At 52.3% G+C, this 6,968-nt stretch overlaps 1 pseudogene across 1 annotated transcript; it reads right to left on the reverse strand.

Moving 5' to 3' along the window:
* Positions 1–1,178: 1,178 nt before the first annotated feature.
* On the reverse strand, positions 1,179–3,140 carry LOC309806951 (spermatogenesis-associated protein 31A6-like; annotated as a pseudogene). Its single transcript has one exon. The product of its transcript is annotated as a spermatogenesis-associated protein 31A6-like (transcript).
* Positions 3,141–6,968: the final 3,828 nt, after the last annotated feature.

Here is a 6,968-nt window from a genome sequence, read left to right on the forward strand (position 1 = left end):
CCTTCTTTTCTTCAACTGTGAGTACAGCTTACCTCTTCAAATTGTCTTCGTGAAGTGTGTGTGACATTTAGAAATATTTTGGCCATTACCTCCCTCAAGACGTTTTGAGGGCAGGTTTCATTTACAGCCCACCAGTACTGCTGCATATGAAGTGACCCTTAGCACAGGTCTTAAAGCTGCTGTTGCAGGTAACGGCCAGAGGGCGGCAGCATTTCTGCTTTTCCCAACCTGGGAACTAGGGAAACAGACCATCCGGGCAGTGGTGTTCCTCGGTTATATATTAGAGTGGAATGTGCCCCCAAAAGCTGATGTCTCCTTACTTAGGTTTGTTTTATAAATTGTATTTATATATATTTTTTATTGGAGTCATATTCCATTGTGTACATGGACCACTTCTTCTTTGTGCCTTCCTCTGATGATGGACACTTTCGTAGCTTCCAAGTGTTGGCTATGGTAAATATTGCTGGAGTGGAGGATTGCCAGCCTGTGTTTTTTTTTTTTTTTTTTTTTCGGTACGTGGGCCTCTCACTGCGGTGGTCCCTCCCAATGCAGAGCACAGGCTCCGGACGCGCAGGCCCAGCAGCCCTAGCTCACGGGACAAGCCGCTCCACGGCACGTGGGATCTTCCCGACCCGGAGCATGAACGCGTGTCCCCTGCATTGGCAGGCGGGCTCTCAACCACTGCGCCACCAGTGAAGCCCAGCCTGTGATTTTTTGATTCTCATCCCCTCAGGCGATAGGCCCAGCAGTGGGTATGCTTGATTGAATGGTAGCTCAGTATTTACCTTTACAAGGCACCTCATTTTTGTTTTCATTACTGGCTCTTACCATGTCCCACTTTGGACCAAGGGTAGGCATTTCTCTAAAACCCCTTCAGCATTTACTTTTTGCAGAATTCTTGCTGATGGCCATTCTGACTGGTGTGAGCGGATAGGTTTTTGTAATTTGGATTTGCATATCTTTAATTATTCCTAATGTTCAGCATTTTTCCATGCCGTTTTAAATTTCTTTTTTTTTGCCATTACACTATGCTTTTATTAGAAAAAAATATATATATATATGTATTGGGGAACATTAAATATCTTGGATGTGCTAATGAGAAAATCATTTTCTCTACATGGACTGAATTTTTACTTGGAGACATGTTTTCCTACTAAAGGGAAGACTAAAGAAGGATTTTACTGTCGACCAGGCAAGACACCTCCCCAAAGATGACAATGCCTTGGACAGTGTTTATGGCGGGCTGGGGCACCTGGAATCCTTGGCCCATACTGGCAGGTACTAACTGGAAACACACTCTTCCTGGGGGACAAGGATGGGAGGCACCTTAGGCCCAGCTGCTCATCGTCGAACCTTACACTTTTCAAACTATGTTGGTGTCTGACTTCCCTTTCCCTGACAGAACAACTCTGGCCCTTGGAGGTGGCTTTATGACTGCAGGCTGTAGAACCCATCATTCTCCCTTGCTCTGGGTAGGAGGTAAGCCTATGGTAGCAGAAACCCCCACATACTGGGACTTGGAATTCCAGTCTGTGCTCATTTAACTTTGTGGCATGAAGTCCATGGTGAATTGCTCTTTTTTCTTCTACGATCTGTCCAACAGCTGTCATGAGTGCCTGACCCTCAGCAGTCTCACTCTTCAAGATTGATCTGCTTTTGACTGATCCGTGACTCCGGGCAGTGGCTGATATGGGCTTTTTTTTTTTTTTTCTTTGCAGAGCATCTCGACCATTGACTTTTTTATTGGGGAAAATCCACTTTAAAAATAGCCTCATCCTTTTTCTGAAGAGGCTTTCTGGAGGGCTATATTTCTTCTCTGGCATGAGCTGGAGACATCTGCTCCCAATAGAGTCTGTTATGCCCCTGACCTGGGCAGGGCGGCTCATACTTCCAGCTTGAGGGGTCCCTCATTCTTTAAACCTCTCTTCATGCTCTCCTGGTTTATGCCTCCTACGGTCCTCTCTTTTGTAAGTAGGGGCAATCATCTTGCTCTGGCTCTTCCATGAGTCTTGGAGTTTTGAAGTTTGGGGCTCCTGCTGCCCTAGGTTGCTCCTTTGGCCTTCCATAAGGCCACTTGGCTCCTGGGAAGCTAACGTGTCTCTGGTGGGGACTCTCTGGGGATGGCACTGAGGCACCTGAGAAGCCAAGTTGTCTGCAGCAAGGAACCTGTGTTTGGGAAAGTCCTGAAGCTGGTTGTCTGACTGTACCTTTACTTTGGAGTTAAACTCACTAGCAACCTCCATGTTAAGGCATGGCTCACCTAGATGTTGGAAAACAGACATTCTAGGTAGTAGGAAACTTTTACTGGCCCCTGGCACCTCTAAACTCCTCATAGGTGCATTTATGGTTTGGGATTTTGTCAACACTTTGGTTTCCAAGATAACACTAGACTGTGGTTGAAGAGCAGGAGACTCCTTGGCCTCCATAGCCTCCCTGGCCTCTTCACCTCTCAAAGATTGGGATCCTAAGTTCACCTCCATCACTGTTACCCTATGGCAGGGGTCTCCTGAGGCCTGACCACCACTCTCCTCTCTTGGCTCGTTCCTGACCATTGCTGAACTTGGACCTGGCTCTAGGCTGTCCCTCTTGACCCACTCCACAGTCTCACTCTTCCAGGTTCTGCCCACAAGGCTGAGTGTGAGGGACTGAGAAGGTGGCCTGCCCTGCTGTGCAGTCAGAGAAGCCTTTGAGGGCCCATGGTAGTCACCAGGTGGAATCGCTCTCAGGGCACTCTGGATTTCCTTACACACAGTGGAGGGGACAAGGAGAGGCCTCTTCAGGGCAGGAACGGACTCTTCTGTTCTCACCTTCTCTCCTGAATGAGCCTGAGGAGGTTTCTCCGGGAACTCAGCAAACGTGACTGTTGAGTGGGACCCAGATACACAGGTGGCTGAAGGGGACGAGGCTAACCGCAGGGTGGTGGAGGGTTGGAACTTTGTCGACTTCAAGAGATTGATGGGCTTGAGGACCTTGAGGGGTAGGGTCCACCCGTGCTTTACCCAAAACCTTGTAATATGTGCTTCCAGCACCTCTCGAGTGTCTTGAACCAGGAAGGAAACCCTACAGGAGGTGTTCCTGCAGGGTTCCCAACCCTTCAAGCAGTATCCTCCACAGGCTCCAGCAGGCACTGCTTTGCACATCTCACCAGGAGGGTCTTGCCATGAGAGCTGATGAAAGTTGCCCTTGCCAGGAAGCCTCCCCAGGCAGCTCCGCAGAGGTGAAGCCAGGTTGTGAGTCCCCTCCAGTTCTTCCAGGCAATCTCTGCAAGCTTTCAAAGATCGACTTTTCTTCCTACTCCTGCTCCTCCCCTTCAGCTCTACTTGATGCTTCCTGATGTTTCTAGGTTTCCTAGGTGGTGCTAAGAATGGATTACTCTGGAAGCAGGGGAGTAACACGAGGAAGAGCCCCAGTCCACACAGGAAGCCAAGGATGATATCAATCACCCAGGAAGTTGGGCTGGATCTCAGCCAGATAGCAACAGTGTTTTTCAAAGAAAAGAGATTCTCCGTCTTCTGAACTGCATTGCCGCCCTCAGGCAACAGAGCCCTGGGAGTTCACTTGATGGCAGAACCCCAGGCCTGCATCACAGAGCTGTGGCCTTGTCACAAAGGGCTCCTGAGTGTGGGGGAGGGGCACTAAGAGCAATAGGCTGAATCACTGCCCCTCCTTCCCGTCCAGACCTTTATCCAGCTTTATCCGGAGAGAGCTGCGGAGAGCCACACCGGCGGACAGGTGGCGGCGCCGGGGCTGGGCGCCGGTGGGGCCGGCCAGGTGCAGGTGGAGGGGCTCGCGGGCCGCACGGACGGCACCCGGGCCCGCGGCGGAGTCTGGGTCCGGGCCAGCCACCCCCGGAGCGTCGGGTGTGCCGCTGCCTTCCAGGGCCGCCTTCGGGCCGCATGGAGCGGCCCCTCTGGCGCTCTGTGGTGGTGGTGGGGGGTGGGCGGAGGAGGTGGGGCCTGCAGCGGTGCCCGGCGGGGGGCGGAGCTGGCGGCCACCGCCGCGGGCGACTAAAGGAGAAGGCGGAGCCGCAGCGGGAGGCCAAAAGCCTACAGCACCCGGTATTCCCAGGCGGTCTCCCATCACAAGTACTAACCAGGCCCGACCCTGCTTAGCTTCCGAGATCAGACGAGATCGGGCGCGTTCAGGGTGGTATGGCCGTAGACGGGGGCGGGGACCGCGGGCTGCCTCTTGAGGCCCAGCTTCGCTTGTCCTTGCGCCTTACCGCCATCCCCGCGGCCAGCCCGCCCCGGCAGCGCCCCGCCGCCCGCCCAGGCAGGGCAACGGAGGCCTCGGGTACCGGGGCGTGGCGGAGGGGCCGTTTTAAACTTCTGGTACAGAAAAACAGAAAAAAACGGAGAGTACAATTAACCTCTTGAAATTGTCCTCTTGCATGGTTGCCCTCTTTAGAAGTTTTGGGTCCATTTTCGACCCCAGGATTGTTTTTCAGGGCAGGTGCCATTTACAGGCTGCAATGAGTGTGAATATTTAGTGACCATGAGCACTGGGTTTAAAGCTGCTGTTGTGGCAAACGGCCACAAGGCGGCAGCATTTCTCCATTCCCAAATCTGGTTACTAGGGCAGCAGAGCCTTTCGGGGACCAATGGAATCCAGAAGAAGGCATCCCTGAAGGCTAATACAGAATACCGTGTCCTGGTGGATGGTAGAATGACCAGCAGGGTGTAGGAATTAGGAACTACCGGATGTATATCCTCGGTGGCTTCACTGACTGTCCCGACATCGTTTACCAGGTCCCCAGCAGCCCACGGGGCTCTCGTGGTCAGGGCAATCCCAGGATATGGAGCTCACCTGGGCAGGCCCCCCCTCCCCAGCAGCCCATGGCGCTCTCGTGGTCAGGCCCCTCCCAGGATACGGAGCTGCCCTGGGCAGGTACCCCGGCAGGGCTGGGCACACAGGTACCGTGCACGTAGCCCTCATTGCAGAGCAGCCCAGATCACCTGTCACTCAGAGCTGACACAGAGCACCTCGGAGCAGGACTTGAGCTAACAAACAGCAGCTCCGACAGGTCTGTGACCCTGGGCATCACTCTGTGCGGCCTCCCTCTGCCTGGTCTTCCAGAGGCTTCCACCGCAGCCGGGGCACCAGGCCTCTGTCTCCACCCATCACCCCTCCTCTCCCTGACTCCTGGGTTCCTCTCATTAGGAGAGGGTCTTCTTGAAGTTGTCTCCCACTCATGGGCCAGATAAAAGGATTAGAAAACAAGCCGGAGCTGCAGCCCCTTGTCTATCCAGACTCTCAGGAGCCCACACCTGTTCCTTGGACCTGGCCGGTTCAGCGAGGTCCATTTTCTGCAATGTGAGTCCCTGAGGGGTGAGGATGGGCTGACCTGGGCAGCCTGACCCTGCCGGCCAGCCCTCCCCAGGTGTGCCTGGGTTGAGGTCCATATAAACACGGCTCCAGGCAGCAAGAGCCCCTGCAGCTGTGCCTGACGCCATATTCTCTGCCCCGTCAGCAGTCTCGGGGCTGTGCTGGTGGGAGGGAGTGAGGGGCCACGGCTCTGTGGGTGGCCCGGTGTGAGTGGGGCTCTGCTGGACTTTCTGCAGGAGTTGCCGGGCTGCCACCTGCTAAAGAAGAGGATGTGTCACCCATACCTTCCGTTGGAATTTCTCCCCGGGCAGAGGTGAGGAAGGAAAAAAGCAGTGGGGGCCGGGACAGGAGGAGTATCTCAGGCAGGGAAATGGAAAGCTTCCAGAAGAGCGCCCGGGGCCAGGACCATCCTGGCTGGCCTGCAGGCACCAAGTCGGCCTGCGTGCTGTCGCTGCTGTGGCTCCACGGCCCTTCCTCTGGGCTTTCAAGTCCTTGGACATATTCAGGTGTTTTACCTGGGAAGGGTGGGAACAGTTCAGCAGCAGCTGGCCTGGGGCTCGGCTCACGTTTACTCACAGACGCCTCGGCACGGTCCCCCAGCTTTGCAATGAGGACGCTCCTTGCGGGGGTGGGGGGGCTGCTGGCTGCATGGGAGATGATTCCCCACCTCTGACCAACTTCAGAATTGTTTGCCGCTGGAGCCAGTGCCCTGATAGGGTTTTCCTGTGTATAACTGGTGGGTTCTGGTTTTTTTTTTTTCTTTTTTGCTTCAAGTTAGATTTTATTCCTCTTCTATGTATTTATAGATATAAGCATGGAAATAATTCATTCCTATAAATACATCTGTGTGAAGGGAAGAAATTTTTTCCGTTTTATTTTAAAATTTTATAATTTAAGTTTATTTTTTTATTCAGCAGGATTATTATTAGTTATCTATTTTATGCATATACATGTATACAGGACAATCCCAATCTCCCGACTCATCCCACCACCAACAACCCATGGCTTCCCCCCTCTTGGTGTCCATACGTTTGTTCTCTACCTCTGTGTCTCTATTTCTGCCCTGCAAACCGGGTCATCTGTACCATTTTTCTAGGTTCCACATATATGCATTAATATACAATATTTGTTTTTCTCCTTCTGACTTACTTCACTCTGTATGACAGTCTCTAGATCCGTCGACGTCTCCACAGATGACCCAGTTTCGTTCCTTTTTATGGCTGAGTAATATTCCGTTTCATAGATGGACCACATCATTATCCGTTCGTCTGTCTGTGGGCATTTAGGTTGCTTCCATTACCTGGCTATTGTAAATAGTGCTGCAATGAACATTGTGGTGAATGTGTCTTTTTCATTTATGGTTTTCTCTGGGTATATGCCCGGAAGTGGGATTGCTGGATCCTATGGTAATTCTATTTTTAGTTTTTTAAGGAACCTCCATGCTGTTCTCCATAGTGACTGTATCAATTTACATTCCCACCAGTAGTGGAAGAGGGTTCCTTTGGTCCACACCCTCGCCAGCATTTGTTGTTTGTACATTTTCTGATGATGCCCATTCTAACAGGTGTGAGGTGATACCTCACTGTAGTTTTGATGTGCATTTCTCTAATGATGAGTGATGTTGAGCAGCTTTTCATGTGCGT

The sequence above is a fragment of the Mesoplodon mirus genome (genome assembly GCF_964341445.2).
Source record: "Mesoplodon mirus genome assembly, chromosome: 1".
In the NCBI taxonomy this organism is placed as follows: Eukaryota; Metazoa; Chordata; class Mammalia; order Artiodactyla; family Ziphiidae; genus Mesoplodon; species Mesoplodon mirus.